Below are 9,393 nucleotides of genomic sequence, written 5' to 3' on the forward strand. Positions count from 1 at the left end.
GAGGCCCAGTGATGTGAAGGTTTGGATTTCACATATAGTGTATCCCTGAGATGACTGTGAAAGAAGTGGACCAACTCCTACTCTCAAAACTGTAGACTTGCATAGCTTCCTGTGCACCGGATAAGGCAATCACATCTCTATGCTGAGTAGGTTCCATTCACTGAATCAGCAGAAAGAAGCAGAAGGCCCATCAAAAATAGATTTCACCTTGTAGCCGTGTGATCATAATGCAAAGGTAGCAGCAGAAACCTGCAGCAGGGATTTCTTGGGGAAAGCTGCACCATCCCAGTCAGCAGCAGGCAAAGCTGATGGTGGAGCTCCACCCTTCAACACAGATACCTTACTAAAATAAGTTCTGCACAGTCTCCGGGTACAGCCTACACACACACACAAACACCAAAAAAAAAAAAGGATTTACAATAGTCTTTAACAAAACATACCATGTGGATAAGCAGGACCGTTACAGTAGTCTGCTTGTTCACAGAGGTCATCTCAGTCATTGGGGTTTTTTGGTTAGGATTTTTTTCCTGATCATTTTACTTTAGAAGAGTGTAGATTATTATTATGCTCATTCATACTTGTTTAACTTGTTAAAACATTATTTTCTGGAAAAAATTAAGCAAAAGTACTTTTCTTTATAGATATGAACTGGAAGGTACTATATCTTGCAGCCCAGAAAGCCAGCTGTATCCTGGGCTGCATCAAAAGAAACATGACCAGCAGGTCTAAGGAAGTGATCCTGCCCCTCTACTCTGCTCTCATGAGACCCCACTTGGAGTACTGTGTGCAGTTCTGGTGTCCTCAACATAAAAAGGACATGGAGCTGTTGGAGCAAGTCCAGAGGGGGGCCACGAGGATGATCGGGGGACTAGAGCACCTCCCATATGAAGACAGGCTGAGGAAGTAGGGGCTTTTCAGCCTGGAGAAGACAAAGCTGCGTGGAGACCTCATAGCAGCCTTCCAGTGTCTGAAGGGGGCCTACAAGGGTGCTGGAGAGAGACTCTTCCTCAGGGACTGTAGTGATAGGACAAGAGGGAATGGGTTTAAACTCAAACAGGGGAAGTTCAGGTTAGATACAAAGTAGTTCTTTACAGTGAGGGTGGTGAGGCACTGTAATGGGTTGCCCAAAGAAGTTGTAAATGCTCCATCCCTGGCAGTGTTCAAGACCAGGTTGGACAGAGCCTTAGGTGACGTGGTCTAGTGTGAGGTGTCCCTGCTCACGGCAGGGGGGTTGGAAGTAGATTATCCTAAGGTCCTTTCCAACCCTAACTATTCTATGATTCTATGATTCTGTATCAAATGCAAGTCCATCAAAGTCCATGTAGAATCATAAAATCATAGAATGGTTTGGTTTGGAAAGGACTTTAAAGCTCATCTAGTTCCAATCCCCCTGTCACAAGCAGAGACACCTTCCACTAGACCAGGTTGCTCAAAGACCTGTCCAACCTGGCCTTGAACTCTGCCAGGGATGGGGCATCCTCTTCTCCATCACACGTACTTCTCCATCATATTCTCCACTCTAACAGCAATATTGTAAGATAGTCCTAATCAAGTAAATCAACTAATACATGGCCTTTTGAGACGAAAAGAGGTAGAGTTCATTAATTAAAATTACATTTAAACAATTGATATGCTGCCATCTAGTGCTTACTGAATGCACAACCATACAGAGCGATTTACTCATTGCAATAGTTCTTGGTGTCTATGATTGGCTTATAGCAAACCAACAGTTAAACTCACCAATTTGCATATGGTCGTGCATGTATGAGCTTACCTAAGAACAACAATTGGGAGCAATTTACACTCTGAAAATGATGCTGAAAGAATCAATCTGAATATATATTGGTTTATATGCACATAAACAAGACTGGAGGAAAAGTATTTGCAGACTCTACAGCAGTAGAGGAGGCATTCAGCAAAACTGAACTATGCTGTAGACAGGGAAAAAGCAAGTGGGATATAGTTCATGCATTGTACAAATTACTTTGTTGTACTGAGAGGCAATGAAATCAAAGACATTAAAATATTTAAAGATTATATTCAGAGATTCACAGCAATAACAAACACATAAGTGTAGTTATTGCATATAATTTTGCACAGACAGGTTGTTCATCAAAAGTAAAAAGCATATCAAGCTGGTGTTCAAGAAATTGAATAAATCCTCATTTGAAATAATGGTGTTTTCTGATTTTTGAGGGATTATTTTTGCGTGTAAGGAAGGCTAGAAGGTATTGCGAGCTCATTGTAAAGATTGAGAAAAGAGTCCAGGATCAGTACACTTACCTCTGTGGAATGTCTAGTAAAATTGGACTCATTTAATTAAAAAAATGAAGGGCAATTTTAAGTCAAAGACAAAAGCATGAAAAGGTTTAGTCCAGTAGTTCTGCTACAAGCAGATGGTCATACAATGAGTAGTTTGTTATGGTGTTCCTGGAATACAGTTTTCATTGGTATCAGGAAAAGAGTCTTGCCAGTTTTAATATGCAAAAGAAGAATATTGTGATCCAGTCCAATATACTGGGAGAAAAAAAATAGGTATCCTCAGCATCTAAAATATTCAAAAGACTACCTTGTCAGAGTGCTAATATTTACCCATACAGGCTAAAAAGTTAGCTTATGCAAGCTAGTTCTCGTCAAGTCCATTTTATGTTTTTCAGACAAAATAGTAAGTGGAAAAAGAACTGGGGGGGGGGGGGGGGGGGGGAGAACTCCCTATTTTTCCTTCAAATTTCATCCTCTGTCTTTATTTTATCAGTAGTTTTCTTGAGCTAAATTGTCAAACATTCCTCTTCTTTAGTGAAAATTATCCTAGATGGTATGTAACCTAAACCCAAACATTTTCTGAAACAGCTCTGCATTTCCCTTCATATAGTTCAAGTAGATGCTTGTCATAGTGTGATGACTTTATAATACAATCTAAACAGAAACGTGAATTTGAAAAATCAGAAGAAAGTGAAAAAATCCATAGTAAAAATTACTCTTCAGAAGGAATACTTTTCACCCAGCAAATTAGGCATTTGCATATGCCCTGAACCATTTAAAACTCTAAAACTCTTCTTTAGCACAAAGTGAGTAAGATAGATCATGATGCTTAGTTCCAAAGTTTGATTTATACTTTTAGTGTATATTTATAAAAATAAATATTAAATTGATGAGTTGTATCCCTTCTTTAATGTCATTTCATTTGCTTTTGAATATAGCTGGAAACTCAGTGCAATTTAAAAAGTAGGTAAAATTGCCCATTGTGTTGTTCACAATTCTTCCATTCAGTGTTACATTACATCCTTTGTTTCATCTGCATTAAGCAGCCAAAATTCAGCTGTACTAACACACAGCTGTCCGAATTTTTATCTATCTGTTTTCATCAGTCCTGTCTCTGTCTCTGGACTTTTTTATGGACACATAGCACATTTTGCCAAATGATTTGTGCTAATAGATTAGTCGAATTAACCAATGGCCACACTGTCTCCAGCATTCAAAGTTGTATATTAATTGGTGAAAGTCTTAAAGAGTTTTTAATACCACTGTTATGCTCTTCTCTTTTCAATAGCTTGCATTTAAAGGCCACAGAATTTTTAATGGAAATTTTATTTACAAAGCTAAAGTTCATAGCAAGTGGCAGGTTTTGATTACATGATTACCATGTATAAACAGCCCCATGCTGTTCACCGCAAAAAGCTTACACTCGCATGATATGAAAATCTGAAACCATACATGGAGAGAAAGTTTAAGGTTCCTTTATTTTAAACATATTCAGCAGTGCACTATTTTTTAATCTTCACAGGATTTTAAAAAACTTACCGAAGCTTGAAATCGAACAAGTACCAGTGAAGTGTCTGTAATTTGTGGCTAGAATATAGACTGCTCTTACTGCAGTATGACTGTCAGGACTATTACAACCAATTCATGTAAATAAAATTGTCTTTACTGTTATTTCTACCTTTTCACTTCCCATTTGTATTTTTAGTCATGCGGGAATCTGTCACAACCCCACATTCTCAGAACACAGAGTGTATTCTTTACAGAGAGCTGAATATAGTTTAAGTACTAATTGTACCTGCAATATGAATAAGAAACAGTAATAATAATTACACCTTATAGTTGAATGTGAAAAAGGTTGTGAGCCCAATCCTGTTTCCATTCATGTCAAATTTTAAATAAAACTGAGAGGAAGAAAAGTAGGTATTAGGCCTCTTTGTGAGGATACAATTGTGAAAGTTAGTCCCCAAATATTGCAATTATTACTGATACAGAAAAGGTTATGCCTAAGTATAGGATTTAGTCCTGGGTATCTAATCTACATTAGCTTTCCTTAAAGGCAGGTGGCAAATAAGTATAGCGTGGCATTGTTGGGCCATACCACATCTTTTTACCTTACCCTCATTGGATACTTTTATCATTACTGATGGAGTTGCAGAGTAAGTAATTCAAGAATAGGCCATACTTAATCTGGTTTAGATTCCCCAGCACTGGATCAGCCCTCAGGAGCAGACTTTCAAGTCAGAAGCACTAAAATGACAATGTCTGCAAAATTTGCCAGAAGATGGAACAGGAATCGAGCAGAAGAGAATCTTACTTCATTAAAACATTACTTACGTCATTAAAACCTCTCGCTATAAAAATTACCTGTAAATCCAGTAATTAGAACAATACCTCAAAACCGAAACCAAGATTGTGTGATCTAGTAAGAACAAGAGTAGACTACTGCTATAAAGATTATATTTTATGTAGACTAGTAGAAATTGACAGTCATGCATTTCTAAAAATGCCAAAACTGATATTGTGTACAGTAAATATTTATGCACTTCAAACATTTAAACTTGTGATTTTCTCCAACTGTGCTCTTCAGTAACCTGTTGAGAAGACTTCATTTACCATTCGCTAGAAACAATACTTATACTTTTATATATATGTGTATATATATGTATAAAATTATACATATTCAAATGAGTGCTAATAAATGTAAACTTCCTGGAGCCTTAGGATTCTAAAATTATACATACAAGAATTTATTTCTGTGATTTTATCTCAAACACTTGTTTAATAGCATGTATTATCCACACTGCACATACCTATGCAAGCCATTGTAGAGAGGTGGTTTCTAAGTATACGTCAACTTGCAGTAATGGAACAAATTTCTACATCTCTGAACAGAGAAATGGCAACTACTTAGCAGGAGTTGTGTTCACTTTGTAAGTAGTATGCTACTGATACAATGTAGACCTGACTGTATTGGATATCTGAAGAAAGAGGCTAAAACCAAGATTACAGTTAGCCTATTTTATGGAGACTGGCAACAGGAGGAGGAGTACTTCCACAAGTGAAATTATTATGCTAATAAAAAGGGGTAGTTACTTGAGCTTGTGTATCCAAGTAATGAATCAAACCCCTGATGTTCGGCTTCTTGGTTCCTAACTCTTTAAACAACTGTTCTAAATAACGTCTTTTTATTTTTTTTTTCCTCTCTCTTTCCTCCCTACCCGTTTCCTGTCAAATATCATCCCTGCCAAATTCAGAATACAAACCTCCCAGATTAAAGGCCAAAACCGTGTACATTCCTAAGAATGCAGGCAAGCAAGCAAACAAAATTAAGAGAAACTATATGGAGAAATGTGCAGTTAGGCATTTTATGTGGTCATAAATGAAATCAATAACATGGGATGATATATGACTATTTTTTATAAGACTTTTTTGTTGGTTTTGGGCTGTTTTGGGGGGTTTTTTTTGTTTCTTAAAAAAAGGTTTAGTGTTATTTTAATTCTTTTTAGAAATAAACTGCTATAAAGTATTTTTAATCAATATAAATATATTTATAGAAAAATATATTCTCGCCATTGTCGTTAACTGGCACTGCTATTCCCACTTCGCTGTGGGACCAGGTACAACACACTGCACACCAGGATTTCTGGTTATTCCAGGACAGATGTGTTCATCAGAACACAGACATTGTTGCTCCTTCCAAAACAAACAAAAGGAAAAGACTTCATGCTTTTCAAGCTGAGCAAAAGCTTGGACAAGGGCACTACACAAGTAAGTTGTGTAGTTATATAAAGAAAGGAGAATTTCTGGCAGTCACACAGCATCCTTGTAAAAATTGCACAATCAAGTTTCAGATGGATCTATTGAACCTTCCTTACCTGTGCTGGTTATTAGATCTGTGTAAATGTAGACCATCCCTGCCAAGCTAACTGCCTGGCAAGGCAGAACACCTTACAAAAGTAAAACCAATAATTTGAACAGCAACCAGTGAACTGTGGCCTCACTCCACTGTCACAGAAAACCTTTGTCCTCTGGCTGCTGATCAGTAGGGCTTGTGTTCTTGTGAGGAAGGAAAAAAGAGGAAACATGATAAGAAACAAACAAAAAGAACATTTGGGCTGAGAAACTGGAACTGAGCAGGCTCTTACCACAGAAGCTGGATTTAATCTTACTGAAACCAACAAGTTTAAGGCTTGTTTTTCATTTAAGGTAGTAACCCAGTCTGTTAAATATGTGTATCTATGTAAAACAAGAACAAATGAACAGAAGTGACGAATGTAAATGCTCTGGGTGGAAGGTTTCAGTTATGTATTTTTCTACAAAAAGATACCCAAGAGAAGTCACAGAAACACATACGAAAAACTTGGACAGCCTGAAGAAGGCCATACCTCAAAAACAGCTTTTACCCCTTGCCACTTCTGCACTCTTCCAAATAGAGGCAGAGCTACACCAGCTGTCAGGATGACAGTCCTGGCTTCTCTTAAATAGCACATGAAGAATAATTCCAACCTGGAGATGATACAATCTTGCTGTCTTTCAAGCCCAGCTTTGGTCCTCTTCAGTGTCCTCACTAACATCAGGTCAAGGCTCAGGGGTGGTCAAGTAGAACAAACAGAAGGTTGAGAAACATTAGCAGATGAACAGAGCACAACAGGTAATAAATACGCTGCCTTGTAAACTATGTACATGTAATACTATGCACATGCTCGAACACTATGTCATGATCCTTCCCGTTTCAGAAAGGATATAGCTGAAGAAGATCAGAGAAGCTAACAAAGTTTACCAAAGAATAACTAAGGAGTACTCAGCATACAAAAGGATGTCTGTGATGGATGGGAACCTAGCTGGGAGATGATTACCTCTCATGTCTGAGAACCATAACAAGGATGTTGTTTGCCACAGTGTATTCGGCAGAATGTGTATGTTTATGTTCATCGTGACTGTTTGTCGGAAAGAGGCAGGAAAACATAGGTGTGCAGCTGTTCTATGACCTTCATACTTGGCCGCACTGGGGCGCCTGGCCAATGCTCTCAGAGTGGACAACAGTGAGATCATGAGAAACTGCACGGTCCCACGAGTAAATGATTAGAAATCTGGCATAAAGCCAGTTGTTTTGGTAAGGGTATGAAAGCAGGACCCTCTTGTGGCCATGAGAGAAGCCTCACCTATGGGTGGATGCACCGCGTAGTAATTTTCCCAGTCACCTGAGACTCCTGGCATCAGCTGCAACAGGGCTTCCCCAGTGGAAGTGTGGGCCTGTATGATGATTCAGTGGTAATTGGTAATGTATTTCTTCTTAATCTCTGTTCTTGATTTAATGCATTGCTAACTTTCTTCAGTACTTTACTTATATACCTAGATCTCAGATTTGCCTTATTGTACTTATTCACTACATATATAAAGAGATATTTACCTAATTCACATTAGTGTGCTTGCTTTTAGTATGCTTATTGGCTTTAGTGTGCTTGTTTAATAAACTCTGCATATTACACAGCTAGCGTGTGGTCACTTTGTGGCGTACCCTGTCTGTCAGCAGAACAGCGTCAAGGAGTAATAAGACAGACATCCATAAAGTGAGTAGTGTGCACACCATGAGCAGCCATCATCTCTCTCAGTGTGAGAACAAAGGATTATAAAATGAAATTAGCAGTGGGCAGGTTTTAAAGGAAATGTGTTTCTTCACAAAATATACAACTAGACCAGATCTTTGGCAATATATAAAGTGCCTTGTGCATGCTAAAACTACCTTCTACGATAAAGTAACCTGTTCAGTTGATGGGAGGTGAGTGGTGAGCACTGTCTACCTGGATTTCTCTAGGCTTTTGATATGGTTTCCCACAGCCTTCTCCTAGAGAAAACGATGCATTATGGTCTAGACAAGTGGTCTGTGTGGTGGGTGGGGAACTGGCTGACAGGGTGCACTCAGAAGGTGGAGGTAAGTAGCTCCTTTTCAAACTGGTGACTCATCACTAGCGGGCTCCCCCAGGGATCAATATTGGGCCTAACACTGTTCAATGTCTTCATAAGTGATCTGGATGGGATCAAGCGAACCCTGATAAAGTTTGCTGATGATACCAAACTGAATGGGAAAGTGGACACTTTGGAAGGGAGAGACACCCTGCAGGATGACCTGGATAGGCTGGAAAACTTGGATAACAAGAACCTGATGAAGGACAAAGGTCTTGCACCTGGGAAAACATAGTCCAAGAGTGCAGCACAGGCTGGGATCTACTTGTCTGGGGAACAGCCCTGTGGAAAGCGACCTGGGAATTCTGGTGGACAAGCTCAACATGAGTGAATAGTGTGCAGCTGTGTCAAAGAAAGCCAACAGGATGCTAGGTTACATCCACAAGGGCAACACCAGCAGAGATAAAGAAGTCATTAACCCACTCTGCTCGGTGCTTGTCAGGCCATACTTGGAATACTGTGTTCAGATTTGGTCCCTGCTATACAAAAATATGTGGACAGGCTGGAGAGGGTGCAGAGAGAGCCATAAAAATGACCAAAGGACTGGGAAGCCTGCTGTATCAGGAAAAGCTGAGTTGTTCAGACTTGAGAAAAGAAGCCTCAGGGGAGACCTTATCACCATGTTCCATCATTTAAAGGGTGGCTACAAAGAAGATGGAGACTCCCTTTTCACAAGGAATCGCATGGAAAAGACAGGGGTAATGGGAGATCCCCTGAGATTACTCTGTGGGAGATTCCAACTGAACACCAGAGGAAAATTTTTCACAATGAGAACAATCAGCCATTGGAATAATCTCCCCAGGGAAGTGGTGGATTCCCCAACATTGGACACTTTTGTCTGGACAGTATGCTGTGACATGTAGTCTAAGTAATGCTTTGCCTAGAAAGGTTGGACCAGATGATCCTTGAGGTCCCTTCCAACCTGGTATTCTATGATTCTACAAAAAATTTCTGTGGTCTGAAGGGACAACCAGACACATTGATGCAAAAGACATCCACTGGAAATAAGTGCCTAGACTCCCTCCCTTCCTCAAGAAGTCCCTTCAAGACAAACTGTCGGAGATGGGAAAATACTCTCTGCACAGCAAGCGGAATGCAGCACTACGCTGCCTTTATCCCCACAGTTTTGCCCGGCATCTGCTGCTGTTCTGGCTTCCCCTCCCCGCG

This window comes from Strigops habroptila, chromosome 7 (assembly GCF_004027225.2).
Source record: "Strigops habroptila isolate Jane chromosome 7, bStrHab1.2.pri, whole genome shotgun sequence".
NCBI lineage: Eukaryota > Metazoa > Chordata > Aves > Psittaciformes > Psittacidae > Strigops > Strigops habroptila.